Genomic DNA, 27,928 nt, shown 5'->3' with positions numbered 1-27,928 from the left:
CCACCATTCTTTCAGTGGTGACAGAATCATATGCAGTGACAGTAGACATGTCAGTAATCGTTGGCAGATCCTTCAGTCCGGACCAGATGTCAGCACTAGTGCTCTGCTTTCAACAGATTGACCACCCTTAAATCCTGGCAAAGCCAATGAAGGGCTCCATCCACAAGTGCCACATACTTTGCGGAATCGCTCTGTCTTAGCTCCTCCTTCAATTTCTCCAGCTGCTTCTACAAAAGCCTGATGAGGGGAATGACCTGACTCAAGATGGCATTGTCTGAACTGACTTCACGTGTGGCAAGTTCGAAGGGTTGGAGAACCTTGCACAAGACAGAAATCATTCTCCACTGCGCTTGCGTCAGGTGCATTCCCCCTCCTTTGCCTATATCGTAGGTGGATGTATAGGCTTTAATGTCCTTTTGCTGCTCCTCCATCCTCTGAAGCATATAGAGTGTTGAATTCCACCTCGTTACCTCCTCTTGCTTCAGTTGATGGTAGGGAAGGTTCAGGAGTGTTTGCTGTCGCTCCAGTCTTCGGCACGCCGTGCCAGAATGTCGAAAGTGGCCCGCAATAATTCGGGCCACCGACAGCATCTGCTGTACACCCCTGTCATTTTTCAAAAAATTCTGCACCACCAAATTAATTATATGTGCAAAACATGGGACGTGCTGGAATTTGCCCGCATGTAATGGACGCACAATATTGGTGGCATTGTCCGATATCACAAATCCCCAGGAGAGTCTAATTGGGGTAAGCCATTCTGCGATGATGTCCCTCAGTTTCCATAAGAGGTTGTCATTTGTGTGCCTCTTACGGAAAGCTGTGATACATAGCATAGCCTGCCTAGGAACGAGTTGGCGTTTGCGAGATGCTGCTACTGTTGCCGCTCTGTTGTTGCTGCGGGAGGCCATACATCTACCCAGTGGGCTGTCACAGTCATATAGCCCTTAGTCTGCCCTGTTCCACTTGTCCACATGTCCATGGTTAAGTGGACAGTGGGTATAAGTGCATTTTGTAGGACACTGAGGACACTTTTTCTGACGTCTCTGTTCATTCTTGGTATCGCCTGCCTAGAGAACTGGAACCTAGATGGGATTTGATACCAGGGACACAGTACCTCAAACAATTCTCAAAGTCCCACTGAACTAATGGCGGATACCGGACGCACGTCTAACACCAACATAGCTGTTATCCGATTTGCAAAAGGATGACTGCTGTCATATTTCATCTTCCTCACAAAGGACTGTAGGACAGTCAATTGCTTAGTTGAAGTAGTATAAGTGGTCTTCCGACTTCCCCTCTGGGATGACGATCGACTCCCAACAGCAACAACAGCAGCGGCAGCAACAGCAGGCTTACCACTCAAGGATCCTCTGGAGGAATCCCGGTTAGGAGAGGACTCCTCAGCCTTGACAATAACATGGCCTGCAGGACTACTGATGTTCCTGACTGAGGAGGAAGTTGACGTTGAAGGAGTTGGTGGTGTGGCTTGCAGGAGCTTGGGTACAGGAGGAAGAAGGGATTTAGGTGTTAGTGGACTGCTTACGCTCTCACCCAAAGTTTCACAACTTGACACTTACTTATGATGAATGCGCTGCAGGTGACGTATAAGAGAAGATGTTCATAGGTGGTTAACATCCTTACCCCTACTTATTACAGATTGACAGAGGCAACAGATGGTTTGACATCTGTTGTCCAGATTTGAAATATTTCCACACCGAAGAGGTGGCTTTTTTGGTAGTTTGCCCAGGCATCACAATGGGCTTCTTCATCTCATGGACAACAGGTGTCTCCCCCGGTGCCTGACCTCAGCGCCAGCAACACCCATATCCTCATCCTTGTGTACGTCAACAGTGACATCTTCAATTTCAATATCAGGGACTGGACTGTGGGTGCTCCTTACAGCAATTGCAGAGGGCGTGCAAATGGTGGAAGGAGCCACCTCTTCCCGTCCAGTGTTGGGAAGGTCAGGCATCACAACCGCCGACACACTTGGACTCTCCTTGGGGGTTTGTGATACCATCTCAGAATGCACAGTTCTTTTCTGTGCTTTTTCCAGCTTAACTCTTTTAATTTTTCTAGCGGGAGGATGAGGACTTCCATCATCTTGTGAAGCTGAACCACTAGTCATGAACATAGGCCAGGGCCTCAGCCGTTCCTTGCCACTCAGTGTCGTAAATGGTATATTGGCAAGTTTAAGTTTCTCCTCAGACAATTTAAGTTTCTTTTTTGGGGTCTTTTTACTGAACTTTGGCTTTTTGGATTTTACATGCCCTCTACTATCACATTGGGCATTGGCCTTGTCAGACGACCTTGAGGGCATTTCATCATCTCTGTCATGGCTAGTGGTAGCAGCTTCAGCACTAGGAGGAAGTGGTTCATGATCTTCCCTATTTTATCCTCCAAAGTTTTGTTCTCCATTATTTTTTGGGAGTTATATAACACAATATGCAGCACAGGAATGACTGATGGCTGATGGCCAGGCCACTACCACTGGTCTGATGCAGCACAACACAGAAACACTGTAAGGGACTTGTTGTTATTATTATTATATGGCAGCAGTGGACATATAGCAGCAGTGCATACCACTGTGACTGCCTCATCACTGGAATGACTGTTGGCCAGGACACTACCACTGGTCTGATGCAGCACAACACAGCAACACTGTAAGGGACTTGTTGTTGTTGTTATTATTATTATTATTATTATAATACGGCAGCAATGAACATATAGCAGCAGCGTATACCACTGTGACTGCCTGGTCACTGGAATGACTTATGGCCAGGACACTACAACTGGTCTGATGCAGTACAACACAGCAACACTGTAAGGGACTTGTTGTTGTTGATATTATTATTATAATACGGCAGCAGTGGACATATAGCAGCAGCATATACCACTGTGACTGCCTGGTCACTGGAATGACTGATGGCCAAGACACTACCACTGGTCTGATGCAGTACAACACACCACCACGGAACTGATGCAGCACAACACAGCAGCAATGGACATATGTCAGCAAGAGGACACAAACACTATGACTGGACAAATACAGCACAAGACAGTACCACAGAGGACACTGAGGACGGAGACACGTCCTCTCTCTACACTCTCCAATGTCGGAGTTATAATGGCGGGGACAAGCAGCTCCTTATATGGAATCCAAACCCTGCGAGAATCCAACAGAGGGATGATGACGTTTTGTCTCGTTCTGGTTTCCGAGTCAGGCGGGAAAACCTGAGCCTGGCTCGGAACCGGACTCGAATGGTGAAGTTCGGTAGGGTTCGGTTCTCTGAGAACCGAACCCGCTCATCTCTACTTTTTACTAACTGGGTACAGGCTGAGTTTATTTCCATAAGTGGAGTTTTGTAGTACATCCACACTCTTAGCAGAATACATATGCTATATTACGAGCAGACGGGATGCTGGCTGTCAGTATACTGACAGCAGCATCCCGTCTGTTGGAATACCGGCAGCGAGGCAGCGAGTCCCCTCGGTGGCTCACTGCGCTTCGGGCCCAGTGGCTCATTTTGCTCGCCACAGGTTTTATTCCCACTCGGATGGTCACATGGACCGAGTGAGAATAACCCTCAGTGGTCGGGATTTGGACCATTGGCATTTCACCGGCTGACGGGATTCCGGCGTTGGTCTCCTGATCCCGACAGCCAGTATTTTAACTGCAGATTAGCACAGTCCCTTATCTATGCTTAGTGAATAGTATCACAGCCAGATTTACACTCATAAAAATGATTAGAATAATACAACTATGGTTAAAAAAAATAAGGAGATTTATGGTAGACTTACAATGGTTAAATCTCTTTCTGCATAGTGCATTGGTTCCACAGGGAAACATCGGGGTGTACAGATGGATCTTGATTAAGGCACCAATAGGCTTTAGACTGTCCCAGGATGCATTGGGGCCTCCTCTATAACCCCGCCTCCAGGCACTGTGAGCTCAGTTTCGTTAACCAGTCCAAAGCAGGAGCATGTAAAGGGGAAGGTGGATGTTAGTCACATAGAACCACATTCTCACAACAGGAGAAGGGACTAGCGGCTAATTCCATACAAACCCATAAAAGCTAGGTGTGTCAGGGTGGGCACCCTGTGGAACCAATGTACCTCGCAGTAAAAGATTTAACCATGGTAAGTCTACCATAAATCTCCTTTTCTGCAGCCGGGTACATTGGTTTCCACAGGGAAACATCGGGGATGTCCTAAAGCAGTTCCTTATTGGAGGGAACATGCCATAGCAGGTATGAGAACCCGGCATCCAAAGGAAGCATCCTGGGAGGCGGAAATATCAAAGGCTTAGAACCTAATGAACGTGTTCACTGAGGACCACGTAGCCGCCTTGCACAATTGTTCAGTGGACGCGCCTCGGCGGGCCGCCAAAAAGATCCAACAGACCGAGTAGAATGGGCTTTGATAGCAGCAGGAGCTGGGAGTCCAGCCTGTGCATAGGCTTGTGCAATCACCATTCTAATCCATCTGGCTAAGGTTTGCTTAGTCGCAGGCCAGCCACATTTGTGAAAACCAAAAAGTACAAAAAGAGTATTATTTATTTTATTTATTAACAGTTTCTTATATAGCGCAGCAAATTCCGTTGCGCTTTACAATTTGAGTATCTGACCTTTTGATAGAGGCAGTCATCTCCACATAAATACGGAGAGCCCTTATCACATCCAAAGACTGCTCTTTGGAGGACAAATCAGTAGAGATACAGGTCGGAACCACAATCTCTTGGTTAAGGTGAAAAGATGACACCACCATAGTCAAATAACCAGGGCAAGTTCTAAGAACTGCCCGGTCACGGTGAAATATCAGAAAAGGGTGGATGATAGGACAGACACCCTTCTAGAAGAGGCAATAGCCAGAAGGAACAGGACCTTAACCATGAGCCATTTAAGGTCCACTGACTCTAGAGGTTCAAATGGAGACTCTTGCAGGGCATTCAGTACAACAGACAGATCCCATGGAGCCACAGGAGGGACATAGGGAGGCTGAATCCGTAAAACACCCTGAGTGAAAGTATGAACGTCAGGTATAGACACAATTTTTCTCTGAAACCACACCGACAAGGCAGAGATATGAACCTTGAGGGAGGCCAGATGAAGGCCTAAATACAGAGTCTGGAAGTACTGAATTAGTAAGCATCGTAATTCTTAGCAGCACACCAGGTGAACTGAGAATTCCAGACCCTGTAATAAATCCGTGCAGATGCCTGTTTGTGGGCCTTCAGCATAGTTTGGATAACCGCTTCAGAGAATCCTTTGGCCCTTAGAAGTGAAGCTTCTAGAGCCACGCCGTCAAAGCCAGTTTGGCCAGGTCTGTGTAGACACAAGGGCCCTGAATGAGGAGGTCTGGGCGTTGCGGAAGTAGAAGAGGATGCTCTATCGATAGACCCTGAAGGTCTGAGAACCAATGCCATCTTGGCCATGCTGGAGCGACTAGAATTAGTATTCCTCCTTCTTGTTTGAACTTCCGCAGTACCATGTGCAGGAGTGACACTGGAGGGAACACGTATGGCAGCCGAAAGTTCCATGGAATTGCCAGTGCATCCACGAACGCTGCTTGAGGATCCCTGGTTCTTGATCCGAAGACCTGAACTTTGTGATTGTGTTGATACGCCATCAGGTCTACATCTGGTAGGCCCCACTTGTCCACTAGAAGTTGAAAGACTTCTTGATGAAGACTCCACTCTCCGGCGTGCACGTCCTGACGATTGAGGAAATCCACTTCCCAGTTGAGTACTCCCGGAATGAACACTGCCGATATTGCTGGCAGATGGTGTTACGCCCAATGAAGTATTTTTGACACTTCCATCATTGCCATGCGGCTTCGAGTGCCGCCTTGATGGTTTATGTATGCCACTGTGGTGGCGTTGTCTGACTGTACTTGTATCAGAGGCAGGGCAAGAGACAAAGCATTGAACACTGCCCGCAATTCTAGAATGTTTATCGGGAGTGATTCCTCCATGGTCCACCGACCATGGAAAGAGTGTTGCTCCAACACCGCGCCTCTACCCCTCACACTGGTGTCTGTAGTCAGTAGGACCCAGTTGGGGATCCAGAAGGTATGGTCCCTGCTCAACTGCTGATCCTTGAGACCTGATCTGATGAGGTAGGCTGTCCCACTTGGAAAGGATTAACCTATGCAAAGGGTGGGAATGAAATTGAGCATACTCTACCATGTCGAACGCCGACACCATGAGGCTTAGTACTTGCATCGCTGAGTGTATTGACACTCTTGGCCGAGAGTGGAAGTATCTGATCATGTCCTGAAGTTTCAGGACCTTCTCTGGAGACAGAAACAGCCATTGTGTGTGTCCAACAGTGTCCCCAGGTGCACCATGCTCCGAGCAGGGACCAGCGAGGACCTCTTCCAGTTGATGAGCCACCCGTGGGCTTGTAGGAAGTTTACCGTCCGTTGTAGATGACTGAGGAGGACACCGTGGGAGTTTGCCAGAATCAGCAAGTTGTCCACATACGGCAGGATCCTGACTCCCTGGCGACGGAGATGAGCCGTCATCACGGCCATAACCTTGGTGAAGATCCGAGGGGCTGTGGCCAGTCCAAACGGTAGAGCCTGGAATTGATAGTGAAGGTTGCCAATAGCAAACCACAGATATTGCTGATGCAATATGGCAATAGGTATATGCAGGTATGCATCTTGTATATCCAGGGATACCATATAGTCACCGGGTTCCATGGCCAGTACAATTGAGCCCAGTGTTTCCATATGGAACTTGGACACTCTCACAAACTTGTTCAGTGATTTGAGGTTGAGTATAGGCCGGAAAGACCCATTGGGTTTGGGACTAGAAACAGAGTCGAGTAGAATCCTCTGCCTCTCTGAGACAGAGGTACCGGAACCACCACTCCTGTATCCAGGAGAGAACGCACAACCAGTTGTAGAGCTTGCACCTTCAATGGATCCGAAGGGATAGCCGTTGTGCAGAACTGGCGAGGGGGACGTCTTTTGAAAGAGACTGCATACCCGTGACAGACAACTTCTCGCACCCATACTTCTGAAGTGGTCTTCAACCAGACCTGGGTGAATCGCAGAAGTCAGCCTCCCACCCTGGGGTCCCCCAGTGGGAGGCCAGTTCCGTCATGCAGCAGGCTTGTCGTGTTTAGAAGCAGGCTGACGGGCTGTCCAAGGAATGCCTGACCTTTTGCTTTCCCTTGAGGTCGAAATGAGCGAAAAGTGGTACCTTTTGCCTTCTGTGCAGAAGGATTAGTATTTGAGAGGAAAGCAGTCTTAGCAGCCGCTAAGTCAGTCACAATTTTATTGAGATCTTCCCCAAATAGGATGTCCCCCTTAAAAGGGAGTACCTCCAAGGTCTTTTTGGAGTTCGGGTCCACCTTCCATGACCTCAACCACAGAATACGGAGAGCCAGGATAGATGTAGTCGATGCCTTGGACGCCAACACACCCGCCTCAGAGGACACCTTATGAGTGTAATAGGCGGCGGTGGTAATATGAGACAGATAATGTCTGGCAGTGTCAGAGAAATCCTGAGGCAGCTCTTCCTCTAATGCCTGAACCCATGCTTCAATTCCTTTTGCAGCCCAGGGGGCTCCTGTAGTGGGTCTATGTACAGCACCTGTAAGGGAGTAAATAGACTTCAGGCATCCCTCCACACGCTTATTTGTCGGTTCCTTCAGTGAGGTGACAGTGGTGACAGGCAGAGTAGATGACACCATGAGACAGGTGTCATGGAAATCCACCGGCAGTGAGTTTTCCCATTTGTTACATAACTCTGAAGGGAGAGGACAGTGAGCTACCATCCTTTTAGATAGGGAGAAGACCAGGGTTCTTTGTGTATATCTACTAAATGGTCAGAATGCAGTGATAGAGTTTTAGTTACCTTCTGACGTTTAAACTTATCAGGTTTCTTAGACACCGTAGTCGAATCCTCATCATCATCAGTGATCTGTAGGATCTGCTTAATAGCAACCACAAAGTCAGGGACATCAACCTGATTAGTAAATTCCTCGTCGTAAGCAACTATGTCAGTGTCTGATGGGGCAGTATACTCCCCATACTCATCAGAAGAATCTTCTGAGAGATTAGTGGATTGTGAGGAGGAAGGAGCCTGCTTAGATGACCCTGTGACACGAGAGTGACTTGGGGCAGTTTTATGTCTAACCAAGGATTGATTCATTTGCTGCAACTGGGTAGACAAATTATCCGCCCAAGGCGGATTTACCATAGGAACAATATGTGACTGTAATGGCACAGGAGGTCCCACAGGGGGCGTAAGGCAGGTCACAAGCGTATTTAACATAGATGAGAACGCCGGCCAAGGTGGCTTCTGATTGGTTACAGGAGCTGCGGACTGACTGGGAGATGTATGACACATAGTACACAGACCGTCATACAAAACTTCCCCCTCATGCAAATCCTTGGCGCATGCTCTGCATGATACAGGAGCGTCTGCGGATTTCCCACCCTTTGTGTTAGATATTTTCAGTGAATGTAACCCAAGAGCATATGAGTACGATACAGCCAGACGGAGTACAATACTTGCAAATAAATCCACTAGTATGTGACAGGGCAAACAGTACACAACACCAGCGACTAAGTCTGGTACAATGTGACTGCATACACAGTACACAACACCAGCAAATAAATCTGGTAGTATGTGACATAGTAGAATACACTTAATGGTAAATACTGTGAAGCACTATATATGTGACCCAGATGCACCTAGTCCTTTAGGGTACAGAATACAGTGATAGCTAAAGCTGGGATACACTGAAAATGAAATCCACACAGCAGATACAGGCACACACAGTCACAGTGACAATGCAGATAATTATTTTATTAAGACAATAAATAGTTAATGTATATATATATATAACAATGCACAGTCTGAGACCGGATATATATATCAGAATACTCGTACAATATATTCTGGCACAGGTACACTTGTTCTAAACTACCGCTGTCTTAATATCGACATGTAGAATACTTAAGTGTGTGTAAAATCACGGCGCTGATATACAGGCGGGTTTACAGAGGAGACCTTGCCCTGCAGTCCCGGAGACCAGTCGCAGCAATTCTTAGAAGATGGCGCCCAGCGTCTCAGTCAGGGAGTGAGGGAGAATATGAGGCAGCTCCAGAGCAGCAACACAAGCAGTAGATGGCACCCGGAGCTGGGTGAGGGGCTACAGATCAAGTGTCTTCTCCCCTATGCTGGTCCTCACCACTTGGTACTACGGAGTCTTAATATAGTGGGCATTAGTACATCCAACCTGTACTGCTATGCCCTGGTGGATATAGTGGGGTCCCTGCTCGGTTACAGTGTCCACGCCAGCGTCGCAGTCCGTATCCTTAGACTTCAATCGGAATGCGATTTAATGGCGGGTCTTGCCTGGGGGACCCTCTTACCTCGTCCTCTCTGTAGCAGCCACACAAACCAGGAGAGTGCCTGGAGGTGGGGTTATAGAGGAGGCCCCAATGCATCCTGGGACAGACTAAAGCTTTAGCCTGTTGATGCCTGGATCAAGATCCATCTCTACACCCCAATGTTTCCCTGTGGAAACCAATGTATACTGCTGCAGAAAATTAGTATAATACAAAGATGACTGTATTACATTGAATAATGCAAAGATGATATAAGCTAAGTCTGAAGTCTACTGGAATGTGACAGGTGAGGCTCTGCCTACCCTGACTGCACGTCACTGCATAGCAGAGCAGTCATGAGTGGGTGCTGTGTGTACACATGTCCACTCGGCAGTTAAGGGTGATAGGAAGGTGGCGGATGTGGATAATATGCAACCTAGCATGCATGTGTTGTGTACTACACTATATTGCCGGGATAAAGCTCTACCCCTAATCATAAGCCCTACCTCCTGCTGTTATCTGTTGCAAACCCGCCTCCTGGTGATGTCAGTCGTCAAACATTGGCAGGGCAGGGGTTGCCTGTGTGGTTTTATGTGACTAACTGACACTACTGTGTGATGTAATGTGAATAACAGACACTACTGTGCAGTGTAATGTGAAAGGACACTACTATGTAATATAATGTTAGTAACATGCACTACTTTGCCGAGTAATGTGTATAACGGACACTACTGTGTGGTGTAATGTGTATAACGGACACTACTGTGTGATGTAGTGGGAGTATAATGACACTCCTGTGTAGTATAATGTGAGTAACGGACACTACTGTGTGATGTAATGTGACCAGAGCCGGCCTTAGGCATAGGCAAACTAGGCAAATGCCTAGGGCATTTGGTATGCTTAGGGGCACCAACAGCTTCTGCTGATAAAAATTATATGTGGCATGCCTATATTCTGTGTGTGACTGCGAATGTATCTGCATACGAAATGCTACGTTCCGTGTATTCCTGGAAATCACTGTAATGTAGCATTTCGTATGCAAATACAGCCGCAGTCGCACACAGAATATAGGCATGCTGCCTATCATTTTAATCAGCAGAAGCTGCTTGTGCATCCTAGCCACATAGCAATGCAAATAAGATGCATTTTCATAAACGAAAGGTGCCCGATGTTAGCAGAGCTGCCAGCTGACTCATGCCAGGCATCTCCTGCAGAACTAGCGGTGGTGTAAGGGGGCACCAGCCAAAATCTTGCCTATGGCATCATATTGGTTAGGGCCGGCTCTGAATGTGACTAACACTAATGTGTAGTGTAATATGAATAATGGCCACTACTGTGCGGTGTAAAGTGAATTGGTACTATTCTGTAGGCACAGCCCTTCCTCATAAAGCCACGCCCCTATATTTTTGGCACGCGCTGTCCCTATTTTAAATATGGGTGGAGAAGGGGCACCAAGTTTTTTTTCTGGCATAGGGCACTAAAATATCTAGTTACAGCTCTGGTACTACATTTAGGTACCCCAAATAAGTGTAGAACAGAACCAGTAGGGTTTTACACATACCCCTGGGCTGGTTCATGCTCCCTCCATGCCACAAATCACCCCTTTTGTTATATGGCCCAAGATCTCTGTCCAGATCCTCCCACCTTACTTCGGTATACTCAGGGCCATCTTGACAGCAGTGTAGGCCCCTGGGCACAGCAATGCACTGGGCCCCCTACCCATCATCCAGCGGTAGGGGTGGGGGGTGCTATCAGCGGTAGCTTTGATGTTCCGCGGGCGGTAGGGGGTGTTCTATCTTCCGCTCAGCATGTAGGACCCGGAGCAGTAATTTCTGCTAATTACTCCTTTACTGCACAGATGGGGCTAAACTGTAGCAGGGGGCATTGGGCTGAATGAAGAAACCCTGGTACATGACTTCCAGGGTAGTAGGGGTGTTTAATACATAGGGGAGGGGTGGATAGTGGAGTGGCCTCAATATTTATCGTTTTCTGGTGGGAGGGCAGCTTGCTTGACTGCAGATATCTCAAGTTCCTGAAAATTTGTTTCTTAGCTTTGAATGGGATAAAAAAAATTGAGTGTCCCACCTTTCAGGAGGTTCTGGGGACTTGGGTATCAGAGTTCAGGAGCCAGAGCAATTCACCAACGAAAATCTAAAACTGCATATTAGGTGTGTGGAGCTGGAGCAGGGACCAGCTGCTTGAAGGTGTATATCTCTGGTTCTAGGCATAGTACAGACAAGCTGCCAGTGTACACTGAAAGGGGAGAGTCACAGCTTTTGGATTATTCCCTCAGAAAAACTAAATCAGACAGAACCTGAGGTATCTGACTGGGAAGAGCAATTAACAGGCTTGGATGGGGACCTCTGCTTTCAAATCGGATATCTCCAGTTCCACAGGGCAGATTTTCAAAAATATACTCCTGGGGCCCTTGGGCAAGAGCCCATTGAGCCCATACGAAAAGACGGCCCTGGGTATACTCGTGGTCTTGTACAAATAGTATGTTTTTTCTCTACTTATCTTTATCAAATGGAACTGTTCATGTGGTTAGGAAAGTCATGTAAATCGTGCTTCAGCTGAATAGTGTTCGTTCCCTATTTTATGTAGCTGATTCATCTCTAGCTGCTTTTAAGCCTATATTTCAGCAAGACTGCAAATTAACTACAGTATGGAGAAGAGTTAAAACTGGATTATTAAAGCCATGGCGTACATGAAACTCTACACCAAGCAAATGCTGCAGTATCAAATCTAACACTCTATTCATAATCATTCTCTCTAAAGGCCATACATCTATATCTGTCATAGCACAAAACCACACACCTGCCTGCTGCCTGAATTACTGTCTCTGTGTTACAGACACACTGCCAGAACTCATTTCTCCAGTATCAAATTTCTCCCCCTCATCTGACTGATAGCTGTCAATGCATGCTGCCACTTGCTAAAGCAAATACGCCTGGCAGGGTGGCAAACCACCATACATCTCATGCTCATTTCCAAACTGCAAAAATATATGCTGATTAGGTAACATCTACCTAAAAGCATACTTGCCTACTCTCCCGGAATGGCCGGGAGGCTCCCGAAAATCGGGTGACCCTCCCGGCCCCACGGAAGAGCAGGCAAGTCTCCCGGTTTTTCAGTACCCCCTTGCCCGGCCGCCCACTTTGAGAGTAAAGTGGGCGGTCCGGACAGTAGATGACGCGATTCTTGTTGAATCGCGTCATCATAGTCACGCCCCCTGCTGTAAAATGCCGGTTATAGCGGCATTACAGAGCAGGGGGCGTGGCTTAAGCAGTGTCCCGCTGTAACCCCGCCCTCGTTCTGCCTCTGCCCCTCCTCCGCCACACCCCGTTACGCCTCCTCCTCTCATCATTGTTCAGCCCAGCCCCTCCACTGAGCCGTCCTGGCAGCTCTCTCCCGGAGAGAGCTGCCAAAAATAAGAATTTACTTACCGATAATTCTATTTCTCGGAGTCCGTAGTGGATGCTGGGGTTCCTGAAAGGACCATGGGGAATAGCGGCTCCGCAGGAGACAGGGCACAAAAAAGTAAAGCTTTAGGATCAGGTGGTGTGCACTGGCTCCTCCCCCTATGACCCTCCTCCAAGCCAGTTAGGTACTGTGCCCGGACGAGCGTACACAATAAGGGAGGAATTTTGAATCCCGGGTAAGACTCATACCAGCCACACCAATCACACCGTACAACTTGTGATCTAAACCCAGTTAACAGTATGATAACAGCGGAGCCTCTGAAAAGATGGCTCACAACAATAATAACTAGAGATGAGCGCCTGAAATTTTTCGGGTTTTGTGTTTTGGTTTTGGGTTCGGTTCCGCGGCCGTGTTTTGGGTTCGACCGCGTTTTGGCAAAACCTCACCGAATTTTTTTTGTCGGATTCGGGTGTGTTTTGGATTCGGGTGTTTTTTTCAAAAAACCCTAAAAAACAGCTTAAATCATAGAATTTGGGGGTAATTTTGATCCCAAAGTATTATTAACCTCAAAAAACATAATTTACACTCATTTTCAGCCTATTCTGAACACATCACACCTCACAATATTATTTTTAGTCCTAAAATTTGCACCGAGGTCGCTGTGTGAGTAAGATAAGCGACCCTAGTGGCCGACACAAACACCGGGCCCATCTAGGAGTGGCACTGCAGTGTCACGCAGGATGTCCCTTCCAAAAAACCCTCCCCAAACAGCACATGACGCAAAGAAAAAAAGAGGCGCAATGAGGTAGCTGACTGTGTGAGAAAGATAAGCGACCCTAGTGGCCGACACAAACACCGGGCCCATCTAGGAGTGGCACTGCAGTGTCACGCAGGATGTCCCTTCCAAAAAACCCTCCCCAATCAGCACATGATGCAAAGAAAAAGAAAAGAAAAAAGAGGTGCAAGATGGAATTATCCTTGGGCCCTCCCACCCACCCTTATGTTGTATAAACAAAACAGGACATGCACACTTTAACCAACCCATCATTTCAGTGACAGGGTCTGCCACACGACTGTGACTGATATGACGGGTTGGTTTGGACCCCCCCCAAAAAAGAAGCAATTAATCTCTCCTTGCACAAACTGGCTCTACAGAGGCAAGATGTCCACCTCATCTTCACCCTCCGATATATCACCGTGTACATCCCCCTCCTCACAGATTATCAATTCGTCCCCACTGGAATCCACCATCTCAGCTCCCTGTGTACTTTGTGGAGGCAATTGCTGCTGGTAAATGTCTCCGCGGAGGAATTGATTATAATTCATTTTAATGAACATCATCTTCTCCACATTTTCTGGATGTAACCTCGTACGCCGATTGCTGACAAGGTGAGCGGCGGCACTAAACACTCTTTCGGAGTACACACTTGTGGGAGGGCAACTTAGGTAGAATAAAGCCAGTTTGTGCAAGGGCCTCCAAATTGCCTCTTTTTCCTGCCAGTATAAGTACGGACTGTGTGACGTGCCTACTTGGATGCGGTCACTCATATAATCCTCCACCATTCTATCAATGTTGAGAGAATCATATGCAGTGACAGTAGACGACATGTCCGTAATCGTTGTCAGGTCCTTCAGTCCGGACCAGATGTCAGCATCAGCAGTCGCTCCAGACTGCCCTGCATCACCGCCAGCGGGTGGGCTCGGAATTCTGAGCCTTTTCCTCGCACCCCCAGTTGCGGGAGAATGTGAAGGAGGAGATGTTGACAGGTCGCGTTCCGCTTGACTTGACAATTTTGTCACCAGCAGGTCTTTCAACCCCAGCAGACCTGTGTCTGCCGGAAAGAGAGATCCAAGGTAGGCTTTAAATCTAGGATCGAGCACGGTGGCCAAAATGTAGTGCTCTGATTTCAACAGATTGACCACCCGTGAATCCTTGTTAAGCGAATTAAGGGCTGCATCCACAAGTCCCACATGCCTAGCGGAATCGCTCCGTGTTAGCTCCTTCTTCAATGCCTCCAGCTTCTTCTGCAAAAGCCTGATGAGGGGAATGACCTGACTCAGGCTGGCAGTGTCTGAACTGACTTCACGTGTGGCAAGTTCAAAGGGCATCAGAACCTTGCACAACGTTGAAATCATTCTCCACTGCACTTGAGACAGGTGCATTCCATCTCCTATATCGTGCTCAATTGTATAGGCTTGAATGGCCTTTTGCTGCTCCTCCAACCTCTGAAGCATATAGAGGGTTGAATTCCACCTCGTTACCACTTCTTGCTTCAGATGATGGCAGGGCAGGTTCAGTAGTTTTTGGTGGTGCTCCAGTCTTCTGTACGTGGTGCCTGTACGCCGAAAGTGTCCCGCAATTTTTCTGGCCACCGACAGCATCTCTTGCACGCCCCTGTCGTTTTTTAAAAAATTCTGCACCACCAAATTCAAGGTATGTGCAAAACATGGGACGTGCTGGAATTTGCCCATATTTAATGCACACACAATATTGCTGGCGTTGTCCGATGCCACAAATCCACAGGAGAGTCCAATTGGGGTAAGCCATTCCGCGATGATCTTCCTCAGTTGCCGTAAGAGGTTTTCAGCTGTGTGCGTATTCTGGAAAGCGGTGATACAAAGCGTAGCCTGCCTAGGAAAGAGTTGGCGTTTGCGAGATGCTGCTACTGGTGCCGCCGCTGCTGTTCTTGCGGCGGGAGTCCATACATCTACCCAGTGGGCTGTCACAGTCATATAGTCCTGACCCTGCCCTGCTCCACTTGTCCACATGTCCGTGGTTAAGTGGACATTGGGTACAACTGCATTTTTTAGGACACTGGTGAGTCTTTTTCTGACGTCCGTGTACATTCTCGGTATCGCCTGCCTAGAGAAGTGGAACCTAGATGGTATTTGGTAACGGGGGCACACTGCCTCAATAAATTGTCTAGTTCCCTGTGAACTAACGGCGGATACCGGACGCACGTCTAACACCAACATAGTTGTCAAGGACTCAGTTATCCGCTTTGCAGTAGGATGACTGCTGTGATATTTCATCTTCCTCGCAAAGGACTGTTGAACAGTCAATTGCTTACTGGAAGTAGTACAAGTGGGCTTACGACTTCCCCTCTGGGATGACCATCGACTCCCAGCGGCAACAACAGCAGCGCCAGCAGCAGTAGGCGTTACACGCAAGGATGCATCGGAGGAATCACAGGCAGGAGAGGACTCGTCAGACTTGCCAGTGACATGGCCTGCAGGACTATTGGCATTCCTGGGGAAGGAGGAAATTGACACTGAGGGAGTTGGTGGGGTGGTTTGCGTGAGCTTGGTTACAAGAGGAAGGGATTTACTGGTCAGTGGACTGCTTCCGCTGTCACCCAAAGTTTTTGAACTTGTCACTGACTTATTATGAATGCGCTGCAGGTGACGTATAAGGGAGGATGTTCCGAGGTGGTTAACGTCCTTACCCCTACTTATTACAGCTTGACAAAGGGAACACACGGCTTGACACCTGTTGTCCGCATTTCTGGTGAAATACCTCCACACCGAAGAGCTGATTTTTTTGGTATTTTCACCTGGCATGTCAACGGCCATATTCCTCCCACGGACAACAGGTGTCTCCCCGGGTGCCTGACTTAAACAAACCACCTCACCATCAGAATCCTCCTGGTCAATTTCCTCCCCAGCGCCAGCAACACCCATATCCTCCTCATCCTGGTGTACTTCAACACTGACATCTTCAATCTGACTATCAGGAACTGGACTGCGGGTGCTCCTTCCAGCACTTGCAGGGGGCATGCAAATAGTGGAAGGCGCATGCTCTTCACGTCCAGTGTTGGGAAGGTCAGGCATCGCAAACGACACAATTGGACTCTCCTTGTGGATTTGGGATTTCAAAGAACGCACAGTTCTTTGCGGTGCTTTTGCCAGCTTGAGTCTTTTCAGTTTTCTAGCGAGAGGCTGAGTGCTTCCATCCTCATGTGAAGCTGAACCACTAGCCATGAACATAGGCCAGGGCCTCAGCCGTTCCTTGCCACTCCGTGTGGTAAATGGCATATTGGCAAGTTTACGCTTCTCCTCCGACAATTTTATTTTAGGTTTTGGAGTCCTTTTTTTTCTGATATTTGGTGTTTTGGATTTGACATGCTCTGTACTATGACATTGGGCATCGGCCTTGCAGACGACGTTGCTGGCATTTCATCGTCTCGGCCATGACTAGTGGCAGCAGCTTCAGCACGAGGTGGAAGTGGATCTTGATCTTTCCCTAATTTTGGAACCTCAACTTTTTTGTTCTCCATATTTTATAGGCAGAACTAAAAGGCACCTCAGGTAAACAATGGAGATGGATGGATTGGATACTAGTATACAATTATGGACGGACTGCCACGGTTAGGTGGTATAAAAAAACCACGGTTAGGTGGTATATATTATAATAATAATACAATTATGGATGGACGGACTGCCTGCCGACTGCCGACACAGAGGTAGCCACAGCCGTGAACTACCGCACTGTACACTGGTTGATAAAGAGATAGTAGTATACTCGTAACAACTAGTATGACACTATGACGACGGTATAAAGAATGAAAAAAAAAACACGGTTAGGTGGTATATATTATAATAATAATACAATTATGGATGGACGGACTGCCTGCCGAGTGCCGACACAGAGGTAGCCACAGCCGTGAACTACCGCACTGTACACTGGTTGATAAAGAGATAGTAGTATACTCGTAACAACTAGTATGACACTATGACGGTATAAAGAATGAAAAAAAAACCACGGTTAGGTGGTATATATTATAATAATAATACAATTATGGATGGACGGACTGCCTGCCGACTGCCGACACAGAGGTAGCCACAGCCGTGAACTACCGCACTGTACACTGGTTGATAAAGAGATAGTAGTATACTCGTAACAACTAGTATGACACTATGACGACGGTATAAAGAAAGAAAAAAAAATACCACAGTTAGGTGGTATATATTATAATAATAATACAATTATGGATGGACGGACTGCCTGCCGACTGCCGACACAGAGGTAGCCACAGCCGTGAACTACCGCACTGTACACTGGTTGATAAAGAGATAGTAGTATACTCGTAACAACTAGTATGACACTATGACGACGGTATAAAGAATGAAAAAAAAACCACGGTTAGGTGGTATATATTATAATAATAATACAATTATGGATGGACGGACTGCCTGCCGACTGCCGACACAGAGGTAGCCACAGCCGTGAACTACCGCACTGTACACTGGTTGATAAAGAGATAGTAGTATACTCGTAACAACTAGTATGACACTATGACGACGGTATAAAGAAAGAAAAAAAAATACCACAGTTAGGTGGTATATATTATAATAATAATACAATTATGGATGGACGGACTGCCTGCCGACTGCCGACACAGAGGTAGCCACAGCCGTGAACTACCGCACTGTACACTGGTTGATAAAGAGATAGTAGTATACTCGTAACAACTAGTATGACACTATGACGACGGTATAAAGAATGAAAAAAAAACCACGGTTAGGTGGTATATATTATAATAATAATACAATTATGGATGGACGGACTGCCTGCCGACTGCCGACACAGAGGTAGCCACAGCCGTGAACTACCGCACTGTACACTGGTTGATAAAGAGATAGTAGTATACTCGTAACAACTAGTATGACACTATGACGACGGTATAAAGAATGAAAAAAAAACCACGGTTAGGTGGTATATATTATAATAATAATACAATTATGGATGGACGGACTGCCTGCCGACTGCCGACACAGAGGTAGCCACAGCCGTGAACTACCGCACTGTACACTGGTTGATAAAGAGATAGTAGTATACTCGTAACAACTAGTATGACACTATGACGGTATAAAGAATGAAAAAAAAAACCACGGTTAGGTGGTATATATTATAATAATAATACAATTATGGATGGACGGACTGCCTGCCGACTGCCGACACAGAGGTAGCCACAGCCGTGAACTACCGCACTGTACACTGGTTGATAAAGAGATAGTAGTATACTCGTAACAACTAGTATGACACTATGACGACGGTATAAAGAAAGAAAAAAAAATACCACGGTTAGGTGGTATATATTGTAATACAATTATGGATGGACGGACTGCCTGCCGAGTTCCGACTGCCGACACAGAGGTAGCCACAGCCGTGAACTACCGCACTGTACTGTGTCTGCTGCTAATATAGACTGGTTGATAAAGAGATAGTATACAATACATACAACAATATACTACTATACTGGTGGTCAGGCACTGGTCACCACTAGTCACACTGGCAGTGGCACTCCTGCAGCAAAAGTGTGCACTGTTTAATTTTAAATTAATATAATATTATGTACTCCTGGGGGCTCCTGCTATAACAACCTGCAGTGCTCCCCAGTCTCCCCCACAATTATTATAAGCTTTGCCTTTTATACATTGATGTGCAGCACACTGGGCTGAGCTGAGTGCACACAGACTGAGTCACACTGTGTGACTGGCTGCTGCTGTGTATCGTTTTTTTTCAGGCAGAGAACGGATATAGCAGAGAACGGATATATTATATTAAAATAAATAAAAGTTAACTAACAACAACTGCACTGGTCACTGTGGTAAACTCTGTCTGACTCTGCACAATCTCTCTCTCTCTTCTAATCTAATTTCTAATGGAGAGGACGCCAGCCACGTCCTCTCCCTATCAATCTCAATGCACGTGTGAAAATGGCGGCGACGCGCGGCTCCTTATATAGAATCCGAGTCTCGCGAGAATCCGACAGCGTCATGATGACGTTCGGGCGCGCTCGGGTTAACCGAGCAAGGCGGGAGGATCCGAGTCTGCTCGGACCCGTAAAAAAAACATGAAGTTCGTGCGGGTTCGGTTTCAGAGAAACCGAACCCGCTCATCTCTAATAATAACCCGATTTTTGTAACTATGTACAAGTATTGCAGATAATCCGCACTTGGGATGGGCGCCCAGCATCCACTACGGACTCCGAGAAATAGAATTATCGGTAAGTAAATTCTTATTTTCTCTATCGTCCTAGTGGATGCTGGGGTTCCTGAAAGGACCATGGGGATTATACCAAAGCTCCCAAACGGGCGGGAGAGTGCGGATGACTCTGCAGCACCGAATGAGAGAACTCCAGGTCCTCTTTTGCCAGGATATCAAATTTGTAGAAATTTACAAACGTGTTCTCCCCTGACCACGTAGCTGCTCGGCAGAGTTGTAATGCCGAGACCTCTCGGGCAGCCGCCCAAGATGAGCCCACCTTCCTTGTGGAATGGGCCTTAACCGATTTAGACTGTGGCAGGCCTGCCTCAGAATGTGCAAGTTGAATTGTGTTACAAATCCAACGAGCAATCGACTGCTTAGAAGCAGGCGCACCCAACTTGTTGGGTGCATACAGTATAAACAGCGAGTCAGATTTTCTGACTCCAGCTGTCCTGGAACATATTTTCAGGGCCCTGACAACTTCTAGCAACTTGGAGTCCTCCAAGTCCCTAGTAGGTGCAAGGCACCACAATAAGCTGGTTCAGGTGAAACACTGACACCACCTTAGGGAGAGAACTGGGGACGAGTCCGCAGCTCTGCCCTGTCCGAATGGACAAACAGATATGGGCTTTTTTGAGAAAAAACCACCAATTTGACACTCGCCTGGTCCAGGCCAGGGCCAAGAGCATGGTCACTTTTTATGTGAGATGCTTCAAATCCACATATTTGACTGGTTTTAAACCAATGTGATTTGAGGAATCCCAGAACTACGTTGAGATCCCACAGTGCCACTGGAGGCACAAAAAAGGGTTTTGTATATGCAATACTCCCTTGACAAACTTCTGGACTTCAGGAACTGAAGCCAATTCTTTCTGGAAGAAAATTTACAGGGCCGAATTTGAACCTTAATGGACCCCAATTTGAGGCCCATAGACACTCCTGTTTGCAGGAAATGCAGGAAACGACCGAGTTGAAATTTCTTTGTGGGGCCTTCCTGGCCTCACACCACGCAACATATTTTCGCCACACGTGGTGATAATGTTGTGCGGTCACCTCCTTTCTGGCTTTGACCAGGGTAGGAATGACCTCTTCCGGAATGCCTTTTTTCCCTTAGGATCCGGCTTTCCATCTCCATGCCGACAAACGCAGCTGCGGTAAGTCTTGGAACAGACATGGTACTTGCTGAAGCAAGTCCCTTCTTAGCGGCAGAGGCCATAAGACCTCTGTAAGCATCTCTTGAAGTTCCGGGTACCAAGTCCTCCTTGGCCAATCCGGAGCCATGAGTATAGTTCTTACTCCTCTACGTCTTATAATTCTCAGCACCTTAGGTATGAGAAGCAGAGGAGGGAACACATACACCGACTGGTACACCCACGGTGTTACCAGAACGTCCACATCTATTGCCTGAGGGTCTCTTGACCTGGCGCAATACCTGTCCCGTTTTTTGTTCAGACGGGACGCCATCATGTCCACCTTTGGTATTTCCCAACGGTTTACAATCATGTGGAAAAAACTTCTCAATGAAGTTTCCACTCTCCCGGGTGGAGGTCGTGCTGAGGAAGTCTGCTTCCCAGTTTCCATTCCCGGGATGAAAAACTGCTGACAGTGTTATCACATGATTTCCCGCCCAACGAAAAGTCCTTGCAGTTTCTGCCATTGCCCTCCTGCTTCTTGTGTCGCCCTGTCTGTTTACGTGGGCGACTGCCGTGATGTTTTTCCCACTGGATCAATACCGGCTGACCTTGAAGCAGAGGTCTTGCTAAGCTTAGAGCATTATAAATTTACCCTTAGCTCCAGTATATTTATGTGGAGAAAAGTCTCCATACTTGATCACACTCCCTGGAAATTTTTCCCTTGTGTGACTGCTCCCCAGCCTCTCAGGCTGGGCTCCGTGGTTACCAGCATCCAATCCTGAATGCCGAATCTGCGGCCCTCTAGAAGATGAGCACTCTATAACCACCACAGGAGAGACACCCTTGTCCTTGGATATTGGGTTATCCGCTGATGCATCTGAAGATGCGATCCGGACCATTTGTCCAGCAGATCCCACTGAAAAGTTCTTACGTGAAATCTGCCGAATGGAATTGCTTCGTAGGAAGCCACCATTTTTACCAGGACCCTTGTGCAATGATGCACTGTTTTTAGGAGGTTCCTGACTTGCTCGGATAACTCCCTGGCTTTCTCTTCCGGGAGAAACACCTTTTTCTGGACTGTGTCCAGAATCATCCCTAGGCACAGCAGACGTGTCGTCGGGATCAGCTGCGATTTTGGAATATTTAGAATCCACCCGTGCTGATTGTAGCAGTATCCGAGATAGTGCTACTCCGACCTCCAACTGTTCCCTGGACTATGCCCCTATCAGGAGATCGTCCAAGTAAGGGATAATTTAGACGCCTTTTCTTCGAAGAAGAATCATCAATTCGGCCATTACCTTGGTAAAGACCCCGGGGTGCCGTGGACAATCCAAACGGCAGCGTCTGAAACTGATAGTGACAGTTCTGCACCACGAACCTGAGGTACCCTTAGTGAGAAGGGCAAATTTGGGACATAGAGGTAAGCATCCCTGATGTCCCGGGACACTATATAGTCCCCTTCTTCCTGGTTCGTTATCACTGCTCTGAGTGACTTCATCTTAATTTGAACCTTTGTAAGTGTTCCAAAAAATTTTTTTAGAATAAGTCTCACCTAGCCTTCTGGCTTCAGTACCACAATATAGTGTGGAATAATACCCCTTTTCTGTAGTAGGAGGGGTAATTTAATTGTCACCTGCTGGGAATACAGCTTGTGAATTTTTTCCCATACTACCTCCTTGTCGGAGGGAGACTTGGTAAAGCAGACTTCAGGAGCCTGCGAAGGGGAAACGTCTCGACATTCCCATCTGTACCCCCGGGATACTACTTGTAGGATCCAGGGGTCCTGTACGGTCTCAGCGCCATGCTGAGAACTTGTCAGACGCGGTGAAACGCTTCTGTTCCTGGGAATAGGCTGCCTGCTGCAGTCTTCTTCCCTTTCCTCTATCCCTGGGCAGATATGATCTTATAGGGACGAGAGGACTGAGGCTGAAAAGACGGTGTCTTTTTCTGCAGAGATGTGACTTAGGGTAAAAAACGGTGGATTTTCCAGCAGTTGCCGTGACCACCAGGTCCGATGGACCGACCCCAAACAAGTCCTCTTCCTTTATACGGCCATACTGTGCCGTTTGGAATCTGCATCACCTGACCACTGTCGTGTCCATAACATCTTCTGGCAGTTATGGACATCGCGTTTATTCATGATGCCAGAGTGCAAATATCCCTCTGTGCATCTCGCATATATAGAAATGCTCTATAGTCAATAAAATACTGTCCCTGTCAAGGGTATCAATATTTTTAGTCAGGGAATCCGACCAAGCCACCCTAGCTCTGCACATCCAGGCTGAGGCGATCGCTGGCCGCAGTATAACACCAGTATGTGTGTATATACTTTTTATTATATTTTCCAGCCTTGTCAGCTGGTCCTTGAGGACGGCCCTATCTATAGACGGTACCGCCACTTGTTTTGATAAGCGTGTGAGCGCCTTATCCACCTTAAGGGGTGTTTCCCAACGCGCCCTAACTTCTGGCGGGAAAGGGTATACCGCCCATAATTTTCTATCGGGGGGAACCCACGCATCATCACACACTTTATTTAATTTATCTGATTCAGGAAAAACTATGGTAGTTTTTTCACATCCCACATAATACCCTCTTTTGTGGTACTTGTAGTATCAGAAATACGTAACACCTCCTTCATTGCCTTTAACGTGTGGCCCTAATAAGAAATACGTTTGTTTATTCACCGTCGACACTGGATTCAGTGTCCCTGTCTGTGTCTGTGTCGACCGACTAAAGTAAACGGGCGTTTTAAAACCCTTGACGGTGTTTTTGAGACGTCTGGACCGTACTAATTGTTTGTCGGCCGTCTCATGTCGTCAACCGACCTTGCAGCGTGTTGACATTATCACGTAATTTCCTAAATAAGCCATCCATTCCGGTGTCGACTCCCTAGAGAGTGACATCACCATTACAGGCAATTGCTCCGCCTCCTCACCAACATCGTCCTCCTACCTGTTGACACACACGTACCGACACACAGCACACACACAGGGAATGCTCTGATAGAGGACAGGACCCACTAGCCCTTTGGAGAGACAGAGGGAGAGTTTGCCAGCACACACCAAAAACGCTATAATTATATAGGGACAACCTTATATAAGTGTTTTCCCTTATAGCATCTTAATATATATATAAGCATATCGCCAAATTAGTGCCCCCCCTCTCTGTTTTAACCCTGTTTCTGTAGTGCAGTGCAGGGGAGAGCCTGGGAGCCTTCCCTCCAGCCTTTCTGTGAGGGAAAATGGCGCTGTGTGCTGAGGAGATAGGCCCCGCCCCTTTTTCGGCGGCCTCGTCTCCCGCTCTTAACGGATTCTGGCAGGGGTTAAATATCTCCATATAGCCTCCGGAGGCTATATGTGAGGTATTTTTAGCCAAAATAGGTATTCATTTGCCTCCCAGGGCGCCCCCCTCCCAGCGCCCTGCACCCTCAGTGACTGCCATGTGCAGTGTGCTGAGAGGAAAATGGCGCACAGCTGCAGTGCTGTGCGCTACCTTTAGAAGACTGAGGAGTCTTCTGCCGCCGATTCTGGACCTCTTCTTACTTCAGCATCTGCAAGGGGGCCGGCGGCAAGGCTCCGGTGACCATCCAGGCTGTACCTGTGATCGTCCCTCTGGAGCTGATGTCCAGTAGCCAAGAAGCCAATCCATCCTGCACGCAGGTGAGTTCACTTCTTCTCCCCTAAGTCCCTCGTTGCAGTGATCCTGTTGCCAGCAGGACTCACTGTAAAATAAAAAACCTAAGCTAAACTTTCCTAAGCAGCTCTTTAGGAGAGCCACCTAGATTGCACCCTTCTCGGCCGGGCACAAAAATCTAACTGGCTTGGAGGAGGGTCATAGGGGGAGGAGCCAGTGCACACCACCTGATCCTAAAGCTTTACTTTTTTGTGCCCTGTCTCCTGCGGAGCCGCTATTCCCCATGGTCCTTTCAGGAACCCCAGCATCCACTAGGACGATAGAGAAAAGTAGGTAAGTATGCCTAAAAGTGAATAATATACTGTATACAGTACATAGCAGAAAGTACATTCTATTGTTAAAAATTACTTTGGAGTTGAGTATTGGAACAATAAAGTGCTTTTTAGAACCACTACTCCAGAGAACTAGCTATATTGGTATCTTCCTGGCAGGGCTGGATTAAGGCGGCACAGGGGACACACAAACCTGAGGATAGCGGGGGCACAGCCGCTGTCATCTCTCTTTGCCGGCACCCACTGAGATGGATGTTACCAGTGGTGCTCCCGGGTTCATTAAGTTGTCTGCAAGGCAGCATCAGGTGGCCGACGATAGTGCTGTGTGTTTCCGGGGATAGTTATGTTTGTCCATATGCAGGCAGTGGCGTCATGATGGGGGTGCGGGGGTGACACCAAAAAGGGCTGCACCCTCGCACCCCCATCCCATCCGCAGCGGTAGCATTCACACTCCCTCCTGGCACCAAGCCCCCTCACCCCCGCCGACTTCGGACGCGATGAGGGGCGGAGCTTGATTGCCGGCCTCGCACCGCAGGCACAGTTGCTGCACTGAGCAGAGCTGATACTAGTGTACTGCGGGCGCGGCGGCGGCAGCAGCAACAGATCCCTGTCCCCCAGCACATTGGGAGCTGCTTGCTGTTGGGAGGGGGAGTGACGAGTGAGGTTGGAAGTGACCTGGCGCGGAAAGATTGAGTTTGGGAGCTAGGAGGAGTAGGCTAACGCTGGAGAAAGAGTGCATGGGCTCATGGTGAGTGACTCGATTATAACGGCTGGGGGGAAGGGGAGAGACTCTTTGTGTGCACATATATACTTCAATTGCTGGTTATTTACATTGCTATACACAGGTGCAAAATTCCAGTGCTGAATGTCTAGTAAAACAGTACTTCAGAATGAGAGCCGGGATTTTGCCTGAACTATTTTGCTTGTTTTATTTGGTGTTTAGTATTAATAGGTATGTGTATTTACTATTTAACTTTTCTTTAACATGTTTATACCAGACTTGCCTACCCTCCTGCATTTAGTCGGACGCTCCCGTTTTTTACTTTAGCCTCCCACTGCCCTGGAAGCCATGCTAGTCCTCCCGTTTTATACCCCGTCCCTCTCTGAGAGAAAAAAGGCCATAAAGTACCAGTGTATTTTGTAATTTGTTAAACGTAACAAATGCTACGCCATGAATCACAGCCTCCTCCACACCGCCGCTGCTGATAATGTAATCTTACACTGCTGCCTTTCTCCCTTCTGTATATCGTTGCTGTCCCTCTCTCTGTCGCTCTCCCTGTCCCTATGTCCCTGATGTGAATTTTGTCTCATTCCGTGTGAATTTTGTCTCATTCCATGTGGCATAATGTGAATTTTGGCTCATTCCATGTGGCATAATGTGAAGTTTGGCTCATTCCATGTGGCATAATGTGAAGTTTGGCTCATTCCGTGTGACTTTTGGCTCATTCACTGTGGCATAATGTGAATTTTGGCTCATTCCATGTGCTATTGGCGGTCAGTGATGCAATCGCAATACAATTGTGATCGCATCGATGATTTAGGATAACACGCCACCATGTTTCCAATCGCAGCGTCCGCGTGTGATGTCACACGGCCGCCCCAAACTCATCTCCATTTCTGATGGCATTCCCCCGCAATGCCGAGTTGATAACCCCACAACTCCGCATCGCCACCCCGTGAACTCCTCTGCCTGTCAAATCAGGCAGAGGTGTTCGCATAAGCTGGATGCGATTGCATCTTATTTTGTGAGCACGCGCTGTATGGTCCATAGGGGGGTGACACCATGAGTTACCACACCGGGTGACACCAACCCTAGTGACGCCTCTGCCTGCAGGTCCTGGAGTCCCCATCTGATTGGTGCCCAAGGTAAGGTGATTTTTGCCCTGCTGGGCTCTTAAGTAGATGCTACTTTGGGCTGATGTGCTCCGGGCTCTGGGGGAAGATTGGCAGGGAGGAGAGAGTGGCCATTTGTGTATGGTGCCTGTGGCTGTATGGTGCTATGTATGTATTTGTGTATTTATGTACGGAGTACTGTGTATGTTTGTATGTAAGTACATTGTTTATGTATGTACAGTAGTGTATATGTACGTGTACACAGTTTATATGTATGTATATGTGTACAGTGTATATGTATGTGTCTACAGTATATATATGTGTGTACAGTGTATGTATGTGTGTACAATGTATATGTGTATGTACAGTGTAAGGGGGTCATTCTGACCTGATCGCTCGCTGCAGTTCTTCGCAGCGCAGCGATCAGGTCAGAACTGCGCATGCGCTGGCACCTCAGTGCGCCGGCACATGGCTGACAGCCGACGGCTGTCATTGCCTAGCGATCGCCTCTGCCTGATTGACTGGCAGAAGCGGTCGCTGGGCGGGAGGGGGCGGCACTGTGTGGGGGGCGGGCCGCAGCATCTGCTTGACGTCACACGCAGCCGCTGCTACACGGGCAGTGATGAGTAACTCCCGGCCAGCCGCAGTAGCTGCACTGGCCGGGAGTTACTCTTCAAGTACAAAAGCATCGCCGCTGTGCGATGCTTTTGTACTTGTGCAGGGGGGGCGGCCTGACATGCAGGGCGGACTAGCCCTGTGCTGGGCGCCCCCCATGTCAGTGTAAGTGACTGTAGCTGTGCTAAATTTAGCACAGCTACGATCAGGTCGGAATGATCCCTATATGTATGTGTGTACAGTGTATATGCATGTGTGTACAGTTTATATGTATGTATATGTGTACAGTGTATATGTATGTGTGTACAGTATATATATGTGTGTACAGTGTATGTATTTGTGTACAGTGTATATGTGTATGTAAAGTGTATATGTATGTGTGTACAGTGTGTATGTATGTATGTATGTATGTATGTGTGTACAGTGTATATGTATGTTTGTACAGTGTATATGTATGTGTGTATAGTGTATATGTGTATGTACAGTGTATATGCATGTATGTATGTATGTATGTATGTACAGTGTATATGTACGTGTGTACAGTGTATATGTAATGTATTATGTACGTACGTACTTACAGTGTATATGTATGTGTGTAGTGTATATGCATGTATGTACAG

This window comes from Pseudophryne corroboree, chromosome 7 (assembly GCF_028390025.1).
Source record: "Pseudophryne corroboree isolate aPseCor3 chromosome 7, aPseCor3.hap2, whole genome shotgun sequence".
Taxonomy (NCBI): Eukaryota; Metazoa; Chordata; class Amphibia; order Anura; family Myobatrachidae; genus Pseudophryne; species Pseudophryne corroboree.
This window is presented reverse-complemented; position numbering follows the sequence as displayed.